Raw genomic sequence first — 22,531 nt, 5'->3', positions numbered from 1 at the left:
TCTAGTGAACAAAAAAGAACAGCCGGATGAAAAAAAAATCTTCTATCAAGTTGAAAAATGGGAACAATTTTAAACCTGATAAAAGCCTCGTACGAAGAGGATCAACAAAATCTCTATTAACCAAATATATAAATTAGGTCAAGCAATTTGTAAGTTAATGTAGCGTTACCCAGCATTTGTTAAGATTAAGCATTTTAAATAACGATGTTCTTGCTATGGGCTCGGAACCCAAAGGCTCTTTTGTTTTTTGTTTTAAACAACGATTAAATTCTAGTTCTATTCTAATAATACATTCAGTATTCTGCAATTATTCATTTCATATACAAATTGTAAGTAAATAAGCACCCATTTTGATAAAAGATAAATAAATGTGATTACCGCACGTCCGCAGAGATGAGAATGACACGTTTAAGTACTACACTTAGGGCCTGTTTCACAATGTATGGATAAAGTGCCAAATAGCTATGCAACACATAAATTATCCGAAAGATAAAAGTTCCAAATAAGATACTTCGAATTTCATGACGTATGGCACTATCTGACAGTCGTGAAACGCAAAAATACTATTTATCATACCAATAAGTAACAAATAGCTTATTTGGAACTTATCCGGACATTGTGAAACAGACCCTTACTCTGTTATTCATAATATAACCATACCAATAAAATCGTAAATTTTACTAGAAAATCTATCCGACCTTGATTGAAATAGTAAATTTGTTGCTCACAAAGCTCTAAATAAATAGAATACGATCGCATGTTGATTGATTGAATTACAAACAGAGAATCAAGTAGAACATCGATTTTCTACCATGACCTAGGATTCAAGGTAAGTATTTTTTTACTGAGCTTTTAATGGAAATTATACTATGATTGTGTATACAATAAATATTTGACATAAAAAATCATTAACACAGGTTTAGAATTTTATAGGATTTTAAATTTTAATTTTTTGTATCTGACATAAGTTTGATAACGAATTTCTTGACAATTTGTTTGACTGGACACGACACGTTCAGGAATGTTTCTTGTTTTCCGTTCTCAAATATAAAGATTGACAAATTAAAAATACCAAAAGAAGTATTTTAGAAACCACAACTAGAGAAATCCAGAAACACTATCAGTATTTTGTTTTAATACTTATTTACTTATTTGTAGGATTCATTATACTTTTGAATGAACGTACATATAATAAAAACACATATAGATCATGTCTTCGTAACATTTCCAAAACAAATTCAGAGTGTCCATGGGCGGCAGTACCACTTAACATCAGGGTGCCTCCTGCGGTTTGCGAAAAAAAAACGTTTTAAACCTTACTTAGACTAGCTTTGTAATCTAAGTCAATAGGTGAAGAGGTCAAAGGCCTATATTTATTTAACTTTTTAAGGGTCTGATCGATCAGTTTATCACACAAAGGGAAACTAATCCAAGTTAATCTGTCGAAGAGAACGCCTAGTTTAGATTCAACGATAAAGCACACTTCTTGTTGAGAACATTTTTGCTGCTAAGACGAAAATTGGTTTAGGATAAGCTGATTTGAGTCGAATTTGTTTTAACATTGCGTTATACTTTGTTTATATAAACTATAAATAATATATACATTAACAATAGAAACAAATATGTTAGATATGTAGACTGTCTGTAAGATTTTTGGCAAATAGTTGTATTATTGCGGTGAGGTGTTATGTTTCGCCATTTTTGGAAATGGAGGAATTTGCAACACAAACACGCGATAGATACAACAAAAAGTATATTGAAATATGAGATGTCTTTAATTAGTCAAACTCAATTAACACCAGAAGAACGATTGTATTAATAATGTAGCTATTAGCGTTTTACTTCAATATAACTTTTATTTATTTATTTATTTCCACTACATTTTTCTACCTTAACAGTTTCTACCAATTCGATAGGACCTAATAATAATAACCACACCAATTATCCTACATATAAAAAAATTAAACTTATATGACTTAATCTTATAACTAATAACATATAGCAAGCAACTCTTGTGAACTCAGCCAGTGTACATACAAATAGGTCTACCTCAATAGACATTTTGTTGATTATCTATCACACGTATAACGCGCGGTACTTAAGCCGTAGGATACATAAGAGAATAGTTAGTAGTAGTTTCAGATTATAACAGCAACAATTAAATTAAAATTTAATTTATTATTTACAAGCATTTCTTGTACGTGAGTTAGAATTGAGAATTCGAAGCATCACCTGAAAGTATTATTTATACGATATCAGATATGACCGTATGAATGTACGTAATGGATATAGTCTTTAAGGAATAAAGATTCTTATAACTCTTGTGCATTCATATTCTCGGTCTGTTGACAGTATGGCTTCCTGTAAATGGATTTCCTTTGTTACTTTAAAAGCAGAAGTTGTATTGTTTCCAGTTAGCGTGGCATACAAATAGACAGTACGTCGTTATACCTGTATTTTATTTATACCAATTTCAGTTAACTCTTCAAGATGAATATTGAAATACAGTTTACTTGATATTTTAATTATAGAGATATATAAAAATATTATCATATACATATTTGTTTGCATATTATTAATGGCTCTGATAGACTATATGATACAATTTGTGGTGTGTTTGAAGTAAAATAAATTCTTCTTGTATCACCAACTACGTCCGAAAATATTTAATAATATAAGTTCTTGAGAAGTATTTTGTATGCTTAATTTGATTAAGTTTGCAATTACCTGTATCTTTTATAATTATTTGAAGACTGTTATACAAAATCCATAAATATAATTAAATCTTCATTCATTCAAAATGGCGTGACCAATTTTTATTAAATATGTTTGTATATTAGACGGTAGGCATGAAAATAGTTCGTAAAACATTTTAAGTGACACTCACATTTTTAATGATTTCATATCAAACCCTTTTAAGCCGTCTCTCACCAACCCTAATTTATATTATGAAATAATCTTTATATTATGAAACGTTAGTGCAGTGTTTTGCGTATATTAAAGTCACTAGTAATGTGAAAATAATCATTTCCCTTTTTTTTAACTTATGTTGATAAATGAATATATATGATAAGTCTTATTTATCTATACACCCATTTTAATATAGAAAATGAAGCGTTTATTTTCTAATTATTATTCACTTGTTAATTATTAGGAAAAAATATATTTTTCCTAATAATAAACATTGTAAACTGTTAACTGTAAATTGAAAAGTTATCTTTTTATTAGGCTTTCCTATTCTGGGCTAGCCGGTTCAATCTCTTTCATAGTCCACCTACATTTATATCGTCTCCTTTTTATATAATAACAACAAATAAAATAAAGACGTTAAGAAAACAAAATCGATATTCAAGGTAAACGTTTCTGCTCGTTTAAACCAATCAACCAATTGAGGAACTTTGATGGAGAGTCTGTCGACAGCGGGGAAATCTAATTTTGTTATCCAGCGAACTATTGTGAATCCGGAAAATTGAAAGGCAATTATCCAAGCTGACGTTAAGCTTGAATTAAAAGGAAAATAGTAAATACCTCGCAAAGAAAACTATTCAATTATGCCTTGTTTAACATACTTAGGCTATGTACCTAGTGAGGATTTTAGTTTAAACTATATCCTGTATAGATATATATCCTGCCTAGAACATATACATTTACCATATTTAGGGTCTGTTTCACAATGTCCGGATAAGTTCCAAATAACCTATTTATTACTTATTGGAGGATACACAGTATTTTTTCGTTTCACGACTGTCAGATAGCGCTATTCGTCATGAAACGCGAAGTATCTTATTCTGAACTTTTATCTTTCGAATTAATTTATGTGTTGCATAGCTCTTTGGTACTTTATCCATACATTGTGAAACAGGCCCTAAATATCTACATTGACAATTCAATTCCTTGTTTCCTAAATTTAGAAAGAGATAAAATATATTTTTATCGCCCTCATAAAATAATGACGCTTCATTATTTATAAGGAAATGGTATTACGTCGCATTAGGGCTGTTATTACGTTGACCTGCAATATCGCTTTAAATGGGGTTAGTTATTAATGAAAAGACAATGAAGCAAATTTCTCAGATGAGTTAAATTATTCGATAAAAGTGATTAATGTGAGATCTGTTTCAATGAATACCGATCGAAAACTTGATCGCGGTGACTGATTATTAACTTTGTTGATTGCGTTTATATTTTTAGTAAGATTTTCAATTGTTTTGTTAACAATTCGTTGCAAGCGTGACTAGAATATTTTCAATTTGTGATCAATAATTTTAATGTTTAAAGAACTTTATTTCTCATTACAAAAACAGAAATATTTTATTTACATGAGAAACTTAATATTAATTTGTATATAGTATATACGAGCGAGATACACGTCGCCATTAGCCGTAACAATTTTAGTCAGCTATGTTCATTCTAACATGCATCTTTAATGCCTTTTTGAATTTGTCAAACACTCCAATATTGCGAATTTGAGATGGTAATTGGTTAAATAATTGCACACCCTCATACCTAATAGATTTCTTCAAATAATTTGTACGCGGCTTCGGTAAGATAAGCAAACTCGCTCGACGAGTATTGCGTGTCGTTGTGTGTTTGATTTTTTTAAACGACAAGCAGCTATGGATAGAGTTATTTAAAATTTTTTTTATCAAAATACAGGTGCTATATACATACAGTTGTTTAATTGTCATAATTTTGGTTTCTTGGTAGATTTTATTAGTCGGTGTTAAAAAATTGTATCTAAATAATGATTTTATTAATTTATTTTGTAGTGTTTGTAAGTTAGAAATTATGTTTTTACATGCCGTACCCCATATTTCAATTAGATATATGAAATGTGGCTTGACTAAACAATTATAAATTAAATGACGTACGGATTGAGGAATACATTTTGATATTGACCAAAATCTGCCTATAAGTGATTTTAGTTTGGTAATTATGTGTGATATATGAAAGTTCCACTTTAAATATGTATCTATTCTAAGACCCAGATATTTTTCCCATTTTTTGTTAGTGATTTCAACGTCTTGAACTTTTAACGGTTGAAACATAGGAATGATTTTATTTTTTGCTCTGAATATTACATAAGATGTTTTTGAGATATTTATGGTTAGCAGATTTTGTTGAAACCAAGAATATAGAGAATTTAGGTCTGACTGAGCTCGAGCAACCATAGTCTGGATATTTATACCGAAATAAAATAAGCAGGTGTCATCAGCGTAGAGAGTGATTTGGCCATGTAAACCGAGCTCGTGAATGTTATTAATATATATTAAAAATAACAGTGGACCCAGTATAGACCCTTGTGGGACGCCGCATGTTACTGGTATTTCTGAGCTTTGAGCATTACCTATTTTGACTATCTGGGTTCTGTTTGATAGATAAGATTTGAATAATTTTAGCGCACAACCTTTTATTCCTATACGATCTAATTTTTTAAGCAATAGATTGTGGCTTACGGTATCAAACGCTTTTTTCAAATCTATAAAGACACCCAGCGCCATTTTTTTAGAGTCAATGTTTTCCTTTATATGACTGATAAGATCGACTGTGGCTGATAAAGTGCTGCTTTTTGATCTAAAACCATATTGGCGTTTAAAAATAAATTTGTTAGTTTGTAAGTAAGTATCAAGTCTTGAATAAATAATTTTTTCTAATATTTTTGAAATTGAAGGTAGAATGGATATTGGTCTGTAATTGCCGGGGTCAGTTTTACTGCCTGATTTATAAATAGGAGTAACTTTGGCTTTCTTTAGAGAATCCGGAAATTCACCTTTTTGCAGCAGCTTATTAAAGCAGACCGAGAGATATTCAGAGAGATCATTGATAATGCATTTTATGGTTTTAGTATTGATTCCATCTATTCCAGTACTGCAATTTGTGTCTAGTGTTTTTATTATATTTGTTATTTCAAGTGTTGTGCATGGACTGAAGTTAGATAATTCAGCATTAAGACTTTGAGGAAGTGCTAATGTAAAATTTTATACAACTATACCATATAATATATTAACGGCCTGTCTAGTCTCACGTCAACGACGTGTATGAGGTACAGAATATCTTAAATGTTTGATTTAATTCAGTAGATATTATATCAATTATATCGCTTATTCAATTGTTAATCGATAAAAACGGTTTTAACTTTAATCTAAAAATACTAACTCAAATCCACCTGAGTGGCAAATTCGTTGTACATAAAGAATTTACGAAATGAATTTTTGCGAAATTCCGTTCACAGCGAAGTTGACTTTACTTTCCGGTCATTAATACATTTAATGTTTGAACCTCTACCTTTTGCCCTATAAACTTTACGACTCAACGAATTGACCCTAATTTATGCATCTAGGAATCGGTGACTAACAACCAAGTTCACCGACTTTTTGACATCTTAAAGGAGCGTAATCAAACAGCTGCTTTAGGAGTTTAAAAGATTTGCAATATGTCTCGAAGTTTTAAACAGATTTCATGATAAGATTTCACTTATCGTTAAAATATTACTTAATTCTTTATATATACCTAAAAAGTTCTTCATTTAATTCAAAGTTCAATTTGTGATGTGAGGGACGGAAAGTTATGAAGAGTGGGACAGGGGATTTCTGTTTAAAATGTTAGCGACATGTTTTACATGTAACTTTTGAGGACCGCTGGGTATTAGTGAACAAATTACGGTCTTTATGTGAATTTTTCATAGGCTAACCCTTTGATAAAACATTCAAAAACACATTTCTATTTACCAAACAAATTACTATTGGTATCATGGCCATGGCTTACCATTAAACACATATATCAATAGTTAGCTTTTAGATATTTTATTACACTGAGATAAAGCGTCTTCTGTCATTGGTTTTTTTATAACTCTTACTATTAATTACGTATATTTTGTTTTTTTTTGCCTTCACACTGCCTTCCTTTTCCTTCTTCGGCCTTCGGAGTTCTCGTATAGCCACTGAGATAATAACTCAATATAAAACATTACTTCAACACCAGTGTAGAATTGCCGTGTAGTTGAACGATTTAGTTGTTGTTCAAACACAACAACCCCAGTTCTGTTACCCTAATTAAGGAACATAGAATGGTTAAGCCAAAGTTTAACTAGTTAGTTTAGACTTTAGGCTAACGGATTCTGATGACGACGTGACACAAACTTTATCGATATTCGTAACATCGTAATATAAAATAGCCTAGTGCATAAAAGTGAAATTCTCTTTTCTATAGAAAAAGCTATGACTCTAATCATTTAAGAATTTGAAGTACTCCAGCGTAACTGAATAACCACGAAAGTGAAACAAAAATGTAAAATATTTAGTTAGTAAATAAATAATAATTGAATACTGAACAAAGCATAAACAAGTAGAAATACTATACTTATTCACACAATGAAAACTTGAACTTGCCAAGATTTTACCTAAGAAACTAAGGTCGCAAACCAGTTATTTGAAATACAACTTTAAATAATACAGGTAAGGTTCAAAGCAGTGTATCTATGTTATTCACAGTGGAACAAGTTAGGCTCTGCTTTGTGGGTCAACATAATGTACAGCGCAATATCATGCTGCAACATGAATATATGTATGTGTTGATAGATTTTGCATGGCTCCTAGGAAAATATAATTTTCTTGATTTCTAAAATCAGCTCACAATTTTCTTTAGCTTAATACTGAAACAAAATGTTATTTACGAAATAAACAGAATAGTTATGCAAAGGGATTTCGTTTAATTGTTGAAAAGATTTGTATAGATAGTTAATGGCTTATAATTATAAAGTACAGTGTGCAGCAATAGAAATCATCAACCAAACCAAAAGTTGTAAACCTTGTTTGCTTGTTGAAAATTTAACTTAAACACAACTTCATGTCACACACTGAATATATATGTATACAGTTGTATAATACTTTTAATCAATGTAACATATAAAATCGATAGGTTTAAATGATATTTTATATAGGAAATTCGCTACTAACCGTATAAATCAAATATTAACGCTGCAATGAGAACTATATCGAATAACACATTAAACATGTATGGTTTAGCAAACTGTATTTTTTTGTATGTGTATAACATATTATACTGAACATAGCAGCAATCATCTTTACGAATACGGCATACCTTACCATCATACCCTTCATCAAGTACACACCTAATTAATTATAAGAAAAGGCGGAAAAGCAATCGAACTTTGGATAGCTAACATATCTATTCAAAATAAAAGTACTAAAAGTCTGTATCTACTTCGTCATCATTATTTTTTCACTATTTTATGATTAAATAATAAATTTAAGTGTATTCTTTACCTGATACACGCCTTTGACGTTAGACTAGACAGGCCGTTAATATTTTCGCCATTTCAGGCGCAAAATTCTCTGCGCAAGAAATGGTGTATGTTAAACGCTCAACTGATTATATTACAAAACTAAATAAAGCGTGAATTGCATATTAGATTGCTTTAGACTTATAAGCCCTTCTGTGGCTTCGCTTGAGGCTGGATTGAAATGATATAGCTAATAGTCTATCGCACTTAGGTGTTTCTATGGGTTCAAGAACTGCTCACTACAGTGAAAACTTAAGTAATTATCTTCGAAGATTAAGTCATTTAAGGCTCATTATTTGTTTAAGTTGGTCATAATATCGTCATATTCAATAAATAATAATAATAACTTTTAAATTAAAATAAAATCCAATTCACAGCCAAAATTAAAACTATCCATTCTTCCGACTCTTTTTGTTTATCAATATTTTAAAGAAAAGAAAATGCTTCGCGATTATGACAAAAGGAATTGCTCTTTAAGAATTTGGTCAGTAGGGCGTAGTTATTGTGCAATTGCACCAGGAAAATCCTCATTATCGTAAAATATTTTTCGCAAAAGTATATTATTGTATACAACTGCTATTCCGTACTTTGGGAATACATTCAACGATTTTATTCGATAATGTGTTTTTGATTTGATATTCAATTAACGTATCATTAATATTGAGTAAGATATTATTGGTATCACGTATTAGAAAGTGAATTATGCGTCGCATTGTAAAAACCAGGTGTCGGTAATGAACAATAGCACACACTCCATACATTTTTCAAAAGCCGCACATTATATTAATGTTTAAGGGAAACCTTAAACATTAATATAATGAAAATATAAAATAATATAAAACTTAACCTAAGTATAGAGTCCTCGATAAATTTATATTAATTATATGCAATGTATTAAATAAGCTATAATAAAATTCATTTAGAATCCCATCCAAATGCTTATGGGTGCAATAAATATATAATTACTCTGGTATTCAATTATATGAATATAGACAACAATGAAATGGAATAATTATTTTATTTCATGTCATGTCACAAGTCAACCAGATTTTGTATCTTTTATATATTGTAGGTGAAATCTAGTGAACAAAAAAGAACAGCCGGATGAAAAAAAAATCTTCTATCAAGTTGAAAAATGGGAACAATTTTAAACCTGATAAAAGCCTCGTACGAAGAGGATCAACAAAATCTCTATTAACCAAATATATAAATTAGGTCAAGCAATTTGTAAGTTAATGTAGCGTTACCCAGCATTTGTTAAGATTAAGCATTTTAAATAACGATGTTCTTGCTATGGGCTCGGAACCCAAAGGCTCTTTTGTTTTTTGTTTTAAACAACGATTAAATTCTAGTTCTATTCTAATAATACATTCAGTATTCTGCAATTATTCATTTCATATACAAATTGTAAGTAAATAAGCACCCATTTTGATAAAAGATAAATAAATGTGATTACCGCACGTCCGCAGAGATGAGAATGACACGTTTAAGTACTACACTTAGGGCCTGTTTCACAATGTATGGATAAAGTGCCAAATAGCTATGCAACACATAAATTATCCGAAAGATAAAAGTTCCAAATAAGATACTTCGAATTTCATGACGTATGGCACTATCTGACAGTCGTGAAACGCAAAAATACTATTTATCATACCAATAAGTAACAAATAGCTTATTTGGAACTTATCCGGACATTGTGAAACAGACCCTTACTCTGTTATTCATAATATAACCATACCAATAAAATCGTAAATTTTACTAGAAAATCTATCCGACCTTGATTGAAATAGTAAATTTGTTGCTCACAAAGCTCTAAATAAATAGAATACGATCGCATGTTGATTGATTGAATTACAAACAGAGAATCAAGTAGAACATCGATTTTCTACCATGACCTAGGATTCAAGGTAAGTATTTTTTTACTGAGCTTTTAATGGAAATTATACTATGATTGTGTATACAATAAATATTTGACATAAAAAATCATTAACACAGGTTTAGAATTTTATAGGATTTTAAATTTTAATTTTTTGTATCTGACATAAGTTTGATAACGAATTTCTTGACAATTTGTTTGACTGGACACGACACGTTCAGGAATGTTTCTTGTTTTCCGTTCTCAAATATAAAGATTGACAAATTAAAAATACCAAAAGAAGTATTTTAGAAACCACAACTAGAGAAATCCAGAAACACTATCAGTATTTTGTTTTAATACTTATTTACTTATTTGTAGGATTCATTATACTTTTGAATGAACGTACATATAATAAAAACACATATAGATCATGTCTTCGTAACATTTCCAAAACAAATTCAGAGTGTCCATGGGCGGCAGTACCACTTAACATCAGGGTGCCTCCTGCGGTTTGCGAAAAAAAAACGTTTTAAACCTTACTTAGACTAGCTTTGTAATCTAAGTCAATAGGTGAAGAGGTCAAAGGCCTATATTTATTTAACTTTTTAAGGGTCTGATCGATCAGTTTATCACACAAAGGGAAACTAATCCAAGTTAATCTGTCGAAGAGAACGCCTAGTTTAGATTCAACGATAAAGCACACTTCTTGTTGAGAACATTTTTGCTGCTAAGACGAAAATTGGTTTAGGATAAGCTGATTTGAGTCGAATTTGTTTTAACATTGCGTTATACTTTGTTTATATAAACTATAAATAATATATACATTAACAATAGAAACAAATATGTTAGATATGTAGACTGTCTGTAAGATTTTTGGCAAATAGTTGTATTATTGCGGTGAGGTGTTATGTTTCGCCATTTTTGGAAATGGAGGAATTTGCAACACAAACACGCGATAGATACAACAAAAAGTATATTGAAATATGAGATGTCTTTAATTAGTCAAACTCAATTAACACCAGAAGAACGATTGTATTAATAATGTAGCTATTAGCGTTTTACTTCAATATAACTTTTATTTATTTATTTATTTCCACTACATTTTTCTACCTTAACAGTTTCTACCAATTCGATAGGACCTAATAATAATAACCACACCAATTATCCTACATATAAAAAAATTAAACTTATATGACTTAATCTTATAACTAATAACATATAGCAAGCAACTCTTGTGAACTCAGCCAGTGTACATACAAATAGGTCTACCTCAATAGACATTTTGTTGATTATCTGTATAACGCGCGGTACTTAAGCCGTAGGATACATAAGAGAATATACCCAGTTTCAGATTATAACAGCAACAATTAAATTACAATTTAATTTATTATTTACAAGCATTTCTTGTACGTGAGTTAGAATTGAGAATTCGAAGCATCACCTGAAAGTATTATTTATACGATATCAGATATGACCGTATGAATGTACGTAATGGATATAGTCTTTAAGGAATAAAGATTCTTATAACTCTTGTGCATTCATATTCTCGGTCTGTTGACAGTATGGCTTCCTGTAAATGGATTTCCTTTGTTACTTTAAAAGCAGAAGTTGTATTGTTTCCAGTTAGCGTGGCATACAAATAGACAGTACGTCGTTATACCTGTATTTTATTTATACCAATTTGAGTTAACTCTTCAAGATGAATATTGAAATACAGTTTACTTGATATTTTAATTATAGTGATATATAAAAATATTTTTATATACATATTTGTTTACATATTATTAATGGCTCTGATAGACTATATGATACAATTTGTGGTGTGTTTGAAGTAAAATAAATTCTTCTTGTATCACTAACTACGTCCGAAAATATTTAATAATATAAGTTCTTGAGAAGTATTTTGTATGCCTAATTTGATTAAGTTTGCAATTACCTGTATCTTTTATAATTATTTGAAGACTGTTATACAAAATCCATAAATATAATTAAATCTTCATTCATTCAAAATGGCGTGACCAATTTTTATTAAATATGTTTGTATATTAGACGGTAGGCATGAAAATAGTTCGTAAAACATTTTAAGTGACACTCACATTTTTTATGATTTCATATTAAACCCTTTTAAGCCGTCTCTCACCAACCCTAATTTTTAATATAGTAGTGTATCAATATAATCTTTATATTATGAAACGTTAGTGCAGTGTTTTGCGTATATTAAAGTCACTAGTAATGTGAAAATAATCATTTCCCTTTTTTTTAACTTATTTTGATAAATGAATATATAAGATAAGTCTTAGTTATAGAAACCCATTTTAATATAGAAAATGAAGCGTTTATTTTCTAATTATTATTCACTTGTTAATTATTAGGAAAAAATATATTTTTCCTAATAATAAACATTGTAAACTGTTAACTGTAAATTGAAAAGTTATCTTTTTATTAGGCTTACCTATTCTTTCCTATTCTGGGCTAGCCGGTTTAATCTCTTTCATAGTCCATCTGCCCACATTTATATCGTCTCCTTTTTATATAATAACAACAAATAAAATAAAGACGTTAAGAAAACAAAATCGATATTCAAGGTAAACGTTGCTGCTCGTTTAAACCAATCAACCAATTGAGGAACTTTGATGGAGAGTCTGTCGACAGCGGGGAAATCTAATTTTGTTATCCAGCGAACTATTGTGAATCCGGAAAATTGAAAGGCAATTATCCAAGCTGACGTTAAGCTTGAATTAAAAGGAAAATAGTAAATATCTCGCAAAGAAAACTATTCAATTATGCCTTGTTTAACATACTTAGGCTATGTACCTAGTGAGGATTTTAGTTTAAACTATATCCTGTATAGATTTATATCCTGCCTAGAACATATACATTTACCATATTTAAGGTCTGTTTCACAATGTCCGGATAAGTTCCAAATAACCTATTTATTACTTATTGGAGGATACACAGTATTTTTTCGTTTCACGACTGTCAGATAGCGCTATTCGTCATGAAACGCGAAGTATCTTATTCTGAACTTTTATCTTTCGAATTAATTTATGTGTTGCATAGCTCTTTGGTACTTTATCCATACATTGTGAAACAGGCCCTAAATATCTACATTGACAATTCAATTCTTTGTTTCCTAAATTTAGAAAGAGATAAAATATATTTTTATCGCCCTCATAAAATAATGACGCTTCATTATTTATAAGGAAATGGTATTACGTCGCATTAGGGCTGTTATTACGTTGACCTGCAATATCGCTTTAAATTGGGTTAGTTATTAATGAAAAGACAATGAAGCAAATTTCTCAGATGAGTTAAGTTATTCGATAAAAGTGATTAATGTGAGATCTGTTTCAATGTATACCGATCGAAAACTTGATCGCGGTGACTGATTATTAACTTTGTTGATTGCGTTTATATTTTTAGTAAGATTTTCAATTGTTTTGTTAACAATTCGTTGCAAGCGTGACTAGAATATTTTCAATTTGTGATCAATAATTTTATACAACTATACCATATAATATATTAACGGCCTGTCTAGTCTCACGTCAAGGACGTGTATGAGGTACAGAATATCTTAAATGTTTCATTTAATTCAGTAGATATTATATCAATTATATCGCTTATTCAATTGTTAATCGATAAAAACGGTTTTAACTTTAATCTAAAAATACTAACTCAAATCCACCTGAGTGGCAAATTCGTTGTTCATAAAGAATTTACGAAATGAATTTTTGCGAAATTCCGTTCACAGCGAAGTTGACTTAACTTTCCGGTCATTAATACATTTAATGTTTGAACCTCTACCTTTTGCCCTATAAACTTTACGACTCAACGAATTGACCCTAATTTATGCATCTAGGAATCGGTGACTAACAACCAAGTTCACCGACTTTTTGACATCTTAAAGGAGCGTAATCAAACAGCTGCTTTAAGAGTTTAAAAGATTTGCAGTATGTCTCGAAGTTTTAAACAGATTTCATGATAAGATTTCACTTATCGTTAAAATATTACTTAATTCTTTATATATACCTAAAAAGTTCTTCATTTAATTCAAAGTTCAATTTGTGATGTGAGGGACGGAAAGTTATGAAGAGTGGGACAGGGGATTTCTGTTTAAAATGTTAGCGACATGTTTTACATGTAACTTTTGAGGACCGCTGGGTATTAGTGAACAAATTTCGGTCTTTATGTGAATTTTTCATAGGCTAACCCTTTGATAAAACATTCAAAAACACATTTCTATTTACCAAACAAATTATTTGTATCATGGCCATGGCTTACCATTAAATACATATATCAATAGTTAGCTTTTAGATATTTTATTACACTGAGATAAAGCGTCTCCTGCCATTGGTTTTTTATAACTCTTACTATTAATTACGTATATTTTGTTTTTCTTTGCCTTCACACTGCCTTCCTTTTCCTTCTTCGGCCTTCGGAGTTCTCGTATAGCCACTGAGATAATAACTTATTATAAAACATTCCTTCAACACCAGTGTAGAATTGCCGTGTAGTTGAACGATTTAGTTGTTGTTCAAACACTACAACCCCAGTTCTGTTACCCTAATTAAGGAGCATAGAATGATTAAGCCAAAGTTTAACCAGTTAGTTTAGACTTTAGGCGAACGGATTCTGATGACGACGTGACACAAACTTTATCGATATTCGTAACATCGTAATATAAAATAGCCTAGTACGTATAAGAAAAATTCTGTTTTCTATGTAAAAAGCTACGACTCGAATCATTTAAGAATATGCAGATCTCCAGAGTAACTGAATAACCACGAAAGTGAAACAAAAATGTAAAATATTTAGTTAGTAAATAAATAATAATTGAATAGTGAACAAAGCATAAACAAGTAGAAATACTATACTTATTCACACAATGAAAACTTGAACTTGCCAAGATTTTACCTAAGAAACTAAGGTCGCAAACCTGTTATTTAAAATACAACTTTAAATAATACAGGTAAGGTTCAAAGCAGTGTATCTATGTTATTCACAGTGGAACAAGTTAGGCTCTGCTTTGTGGGTCAACATAATGTACAGCGCAATATCATGCTGCAACATGAATATATGTATGTGTTGATAGATTTTGCATGGCTCCTAGGAAAATAATATTTTCTTGATTTCTAAAATCAGCTCACAATTTTCTTTAGCTTAATACTGAAACGAAATAAACAGAATGGTTATGCAAAGGGATTTCGTTTAATTGTTGAAAAGATTTGTGTAGATACAATTTATAGTAAATAACTTATAATTATAAAATACAGGCTGTAGCAATAGGAATCAAACCATACGTTGTAAACCTTGTTTTGTTAAACACAACGTCATGGCACACACTGCATATATGTATACAATTGTATAATACTTTTAATTAAACACATAAAATATATGAAAGATTTAAATTATATTTTATATCGGAAATTCGCTACTAACGTATAAATCAAATATTAACGCTGCAATGAGAGCTATATCGAATAACACATTAAACATGGATGGTTTAGCAAACTGTATTTTGTTGTATGTGTATAAAATATTATAGTGAACATAGCAGCAATCATCTTTACGAATACGACATACCTTACCATAATACCTTTCATCAAGTACACACCTAATTAATTATAAGAAAAGGCGGAAAAGCAATCGAACTTTGAATAGCTAATATACCTATTCAAAATAGTACTAAAAGTCTGTATCTGCTTCGTCATCATTATTTTTTCTAGCTTTAGGATTAAATAATACATTTAAGTATATTGTATACCTGATACACGCCTTTGACGTTAGACTAGACAGGCCGTTAATATTTTCGCCATTTCAGGCGCAAAATTCTCTGCGCAAGAAATGGTATATGTTAAGCGCTCAACTGATTATATTACAAAACTAAATAAAGCGTGAATTGCATATTAGATTGCTTTAGTTTTATAGCCCTTCTGTGGCTTCGCTTGAAGCTGGATTGAAATGATATAGTTAATAGTCTATCGCACTTAGGTGTTTCTATGGGTTCAAGAACTGCTCACTACAGTAAAAACTTAAGTAATTATCTTCGAAGATTAAGTCATTTAAGGTTCATGATTCGTTTACGTGTCGGTAATAATATTGTCGTATACAATATGATATGTAATAACTTTAAAAATTAAAATAAAATACAATTCACAGCCAAAATTAAAACTATCCATTCTTCCGACTCTTTTTGTTTATCAATATTTTAAAGAAAAGAAAATGCTTCGCGATTATGACAAAAGGAATTGCTTTTTAAGAATTTGGTCAGTAGGGCGTAGTTATTGTGCAATTGCACCAGGAAAATCCTTAATTTTCTGTATAAGTCGGGTTGGATATTTTTAATAATATACGGATTAAATATTTTAAATTTATTTTTAAAAAAAATATCAGCCGTAAGTTATATTTCCTCACCGATTTACTCATGGTAGTTCATTCCTATTGAGACCACCATTTGCGCTGATGATGTTATATGTGCACAGGTGCACTATCTATTTCATAATATATATTAGCAATAGCATAGGACGGATGTTTTAGACACGACCGGAATATCGCGGAGACTAGGCGCGGGACTAAGTTTAACATGTATACTGTATATCCTTGACTGCGTTCAATCAACGTCCTTAGTTCTGTAATTGTATACTTTTTTATACATATTTAACTGCAGTCTCACAGACTCCAACATTTTTACCACTAATGAGTTTTATTTTATATTATAAACACATCAAGGTAAATTTTGTTATTAAGGAAATTTTCTCTTATTGCATAAATATTAATTAAATAATGTACGTATTAATATATTATAATAAATGCATTTGTTTTTTTGTTTCTTTACCTTAGTTTCCACTTCATGCTCCTTTTCACGTAAACCACCATTCAGAACCACATTCGGGAAAGACACGATGACTTAATAATGAGTAATATCCTATCCATAATAATATAATTGTCTGCGCAGGCGCCGCGGTTAATTGCATTAATCAGTGCGTGGGTGCAGCAGGTGACTAATTTGTGACGATTCGAGCATCTGCTTTCTTTTCAATTTGATATGTCAATTGTCAAATAAAAGCTGATTGTTGCGTTTGAAGATTTTTACCTTTTGTACATGCCTTCGTAGTCAAAGCTTGTTTAAATAAAAGATTTGAATGCGTCTAACGAATTATACTTCCATATCGTATACTAACATGATAAATACACTCTGCGTATCTTCGACGCTACTTTGTAACTTTGAAATATGACGTCAAAACGACCTACTTTCGTTGTCGAACAGCTAAACATTAAGACTTAGGATTTATTTTATATATATTCTAAGCCGATAATAAGAAAAGATACTTAATAAATTAATTTGGAGAAAACCTACGAGTTTTTAAGATAAATGTATTAGCTAGTTTAAATGCTATAAAAGAAAAATCAATCAAAAGATGTATTGATTTTAATTTTAAACTATTAAACTAAACAAATTTAAAAAATTGTAATATATAGAAATTTACACCAACATTTTGTCTAGATGTTTTAAATAAATTTATTTAGTAAAACTTAATATATATATATTCTGGCGAAATCAAATAAATAGGCTACTATAATATTAACTCAATATTAGCTTTTAATTATCGATTTAAAGAAAAAAAATGATATTACTTTTTTCCTTTTTATCGTATACGATATTTCCAACCTTTGCTACCTTAATTTAAAACCCAAACAGCGTTTTTAAGTTTCACTTATTCAAAAGCGAAAGTAAAGTCCATTCAACCATCTTACGCCACACAAATGTATAAAGTATGGCTCTTAAATCTTGTGTCGCCGAAAATCGTTATTATTATATTTAATATAGGTCTCCGCGCTATAATATGTACAAAACCAACATACAATGGACTCAGATACAGTAATAACTATATAAATGGGTCAATGTATCGGCGATTAATATTGTAATCAATCCAGTCAATAAGGTTTTCGTAATTAGCCTTCAAGAAGTTAAGTCTCCTAGACCTAACCTTACCTAATATCCGACTTTATATGGTCACTCCATGGTTTTCACTTATTATGTTCGACCACAACAGGTTTCTTTGGTTACGCATTTGACATACATTTTATTTTCACTACTATGGGTTCACGAGTATTGATTTTGTGGCGAACAGCTCTAATTAAATATTGTATTTGTGTTACTGCATATGCAACTAACGTAATTTTTATATACGAATATTTAACTTGACATAAAGGTCGAGTTAAATATTCTATTACCTATACTTTTATACTTAAACTAAGTCTTAACAAATATATATAACGATTTTAAAATAAAGTTACCAAAGCATCTAAATTCTATTTAGTATTCAATTCGAAATTTTCATTAGTATCCAGAGAAAATTAATTATTACCGCTCCATTTAATGCTCTATCAATATTTATGGCACCTATAAGTAATATCTAGGTTATAACATTAATGGAAGGTCTAAATAACTTTGTCCTTCGACAAATCGTAGTTATGCAGTCCCCACCGCTAATACCGTGTCAACATTCTTACGCAATAAGACCTCGAAAGGCTCTATTAGTTCGAAGCTTATTGAAGCTTAACGTCTAGGAAATAGAGTCTTAATTTGAACAAAATAAATATAAGTACGAAGGCTGTTGCATCACGTATGGGAGAATTCTTTTCGAATCTTTGTTGCGTATTTATCTGTTATTTCATTATTGCACGTATTTCCTTACTAAAAACTTCATCAATATATTAATTCAATATCAGAATATTGAACACGTTATTTTTACGTGTTTTGTTGTTTCGTGCACAAACCTACATAAAGGCTACTCAATAATTTTCAGTATATTCTTAGCCCAACGCTTTTTCTCTTTCATAGTGTTCCTCTCCTTCAGCTAAAAGATGCTCAGGTAAAGCTAAGCATCCTTGGTTATAGTAACAGTTATACATATATTAATTCTGAAGTTACTAACTACTAAAATATATTTTTACGTAAAACTCACATGATTACCACTCAAAACTACTATTCATAAATCTATTATTGTATTATTACACTGCTGTTTACGTTTGTCACGAGACTGTATTAATATTTACCTAAGAAACTAACTATGTATATAAAAAGACCGCACTGTGCTGCAACAAGCACATTATTGGCGTAGTGGCTTCCGCGTGCGATTATCATCCCTGAGGTCGTAGGTTCGATATCCAATGGATTTTATTTCTAAGTGCGCATTTAACATTCGCTCGAACAGCGATGGAAAACATCGTGAGAAAACCGGCATACGTTAGACCCAAAAGCCGATGGCGTGTGTCAGGCACAGGAGGCTGATCACCTACTGACCTATTACGTTAACAAGTGATCGTGAAACAGATACAGAAATCAGAGTATTTTATATTCATTACCGTTTTCATTTATATTTATACACGGACGAATTTCTCATTTACACAGTATTTCTTTCCTAAACTGAACCGTAGGTATATCAAACAATAATATTGGTACAATACATTGAATAAGATTTCTTCACGAAAACATTGTCTTATTCGAAATCCTTTTCTGTATTATCATAAAGTCTGCAATATCCTAGCATTCGTATTATAAGGAACGAACATCTATTTCTTTTTTTTATCAAGTAAATATTTGAGAGACACATGATCCCGATTTTATGGCTGTTAATAAATTGAAAGGTCGCAAAAGGTTAATCTTGTAAAGGCTGTGTCAATCTATTCAGAGGCTCAGCAGCTCTGGCATAAATTTGAAAATATTATGTTATAATAATTGTATGAATAATGTGAGTATTTCGTGATTTCTTATATTCTTACAAATGTGTGTACTTTATACTTTGTCATGCCTATAGTTCATTTTTTGTGTGGTTATGTGGTATAGACAAACTCGAAAGTTTTAAGCTTTCACATATATAGTATATTTAGATATAGATCGGCTAGTAACTTAAACTATTTATTTTTTACATATGTCACCCCTTATTAGAATACTCTTAAATGACATGCCTGATTATTTATTAATTAAATATTCTTTCCTATAATATGGCTACTAGGTACTACCTAGTGTCTCACGCAATTTGCATTTAATTGTCTCGCTTATGACTCGATTTGACACTGTTTATCAACCCGCATCGTTGAGGTCGTGCATTCGAATCACTCCTGTTCATTAAAAGAATATGCTAGCACTTCCTACGGTGAAGGAAAACATTGTGACGTAATCAGCATGTCTCAAATAAAAAAAACGATGAGACGGAGTACAGAAGGCTGATCAAAATCTATAAAATAAAAATGATCAAAAGAGTGGTTTTAGCGCCAATAGATTTCTATTATTATTAATCAAAACGGTACACCCAATAGAATTTTTGTTTAAACCAAATTGTCTTAACATTAAAAAGCTTTGTTTAATATTGCCTAGTTATATATGTAATAACAAATAAGATGACGGTGCATTTTAGTTACGTTTGTAAAACATTATTTAATTTGAATGTAAACGATACTAAAGTGGTAATCAATTTAAAACTAGCAATGTGTATTCTATATTACTACTCCCGCTTCTGTCTCGAGAAATAAATTCCTATTGTAGAAGACAATTTTCCGTCTGATTTATTATTCAAAGCCAGTGCATAAAGGTGTTATTTGACTCGGAGCAATGTTGAATTGTTTTGTGTTATAGAGCTGCTTTCGTTGGTTTTATTTTATTTATCTATTGTTCATTAACAAAGCCATAGAGACCGCATTAATGCAGACGACGGTGTGGACACTATGGTCTGGACTTATCCTACGTAAGTCTTAACCCATTTAAATAAAGAATATTTCAGAATATTCTGGATGGAATGCTTTCTAGACCCAAGGCTTTCCAGCGAACGGTGCTTTTTTAAATACGTCCGTCTACAAATTGACGTACCAGTAACAGATTAAATTGGCTTCTTTGTATGAATATTTTTTTTGAGCAATATAAAGGAATTATATATATTTCCTATTAATTCGTCATAATGATCTGGATTACAGGACTAAACCGTAGTCCCGTAATGGACAATTATGACGTTGATACCTATAATAATCTGGATTATCTAGATTTAGTGGATAGCATGGCTCAGTTGTTGAGTACGTAATAATTTCTTGACTAAGCATTTATGACCGGGTATAATTTTTTTTGAGAGAATTGAGTTAATTTAGAGACTGAAGATGATACCTATTGTACAGACCATTTAAACCTTGGTGTTTATATATTTCTTCATATGTTACATAGTTTAGGTACGTGGGTTTTTAATGTATATAAAAAATTATGTCAATACAATTATAGGTATATAACATTGAAGAAAACAGTATGGAAAATCTGTTGGTAAAGAAAACTTCGCTTGACATGTCTTAATACTAAGTATGTATGCCAAGACGGATATAGATAAATCTAAAGTTATTTGTAACTTAAAAGCAAGAAACTTATAAAATACAGCAAAATAAAAACAAAACAAGCAATGAATGAAAAAGCCTGAAGGGCGATTATTGAACGAAAATGCACCAACCGCCCCTGAACTTGACGTCATCCGTTGCTATAGCAATGCTCCGGGGAAAACTCGAGGTCACCAATTAACTTTTTTTATTCACGATATTTTTATCACAGCTTGAACCACGTTCGATTTTCAAATTAACAACAGAAAATAAAAACACAATTTTTTTTAAAATTGGAACACGACGCGCGCGTACTTGTCAGCGGCGCGGGGCAAACTACGCAAATGTCAGCTAACTCGGCACATGTGCGAAGCTGAGTAAGGCGGTGTGCACAGTCGCTCAATTTTCCCGCGACTGGGAAACGATAAGCCGTCATTAGAAAATCTAATTACGGGTTTTATAACTTAGCCTTTAGTTAATTAATTATATTAACTAATATCTCCTAGTTTGAAGAAGTTTAAGGTCACTCGTTAATGCGATATACAAATGAAGTTGTAATATATTTAAATGGGTTAATTATTATCACTTTAAGTTACTAAAACGACTACTTCTAAGACTATATCTTTATTTTTATCCATATTTGAGTAAAGCATATGATTGAAAGAATTATTTTATATCTTATATTTGACTATCACCAAGCCACATGATAATTTAAAAAAATGATTGAATTAAAAAATATTTTTTGAATTAAATCACATATGAAATTAATAATATGATTTTATGCAATATTATATACACCTTAAAGTTTAATATTTGATATATAATGAAATAGGTGGTAAATTGAAGCTTTTCAATTTCGACGGCAGTAGGAAAATTGATGCCCATAAGGACGCAGCTTTACGAGTAAGCGAGATGCAAAGCATCAGAGGCTTCAGGCTATACCGCTTTTCTCGTTATATAAGCTGGCCCTGGAGCCTGGCTGCCACCCTCACTGAAATCACCGACATTCTCAATAC

General features: G+C 30.6%; 1 protein-coding gene across 8 annotated transcripts in view; it reads right to left on the bottom strand.

Annotated features, from left to right (window-relative positions):
• Positions 1-21,899, bottom strand: part of LOC110995683 (chaoptin) — a 53,536-nt gene extending 31,637 nt beyond the window's left edge. For 6 of the 8 annotated variants that reach the window (XM_022262958.2, XM_022262959.2, XM_022262965.2 and 3 more), the window contains exon 1: positions 21,650-21,899. The gene's annotated coding sequence lies outside the window, so the exon portion shown is untranslated. The remainder of the gene's footprint in view (positions 1-21,649) is intronic. The other 2 variants (XM_022262961.2, XM_022262966.2) reach the window with 1 other exon arrangement.
• Between the last annotated feature and the right edge of the window lie 632 nt (positions 21,900-22,531).

This window comes from Pieris rapae, chromosome 17 (assembly GCF_905147795.1).
Source record: "Pieris rapae chromosome 17, ilPieRapa1.1, whole genome shotgun sequence".
Lineage (NCBI taxonomy): Eukaryota > Metazoa > Arthropoda > Insecta > Lepidoptera > Pieridae > Pieris > Pieris rapae.
The sequence above is the reverse complement of the archived record's forward strand: the minus strand, read 5'-3'. Positions and strand labels throughout refer to the sequence as shown.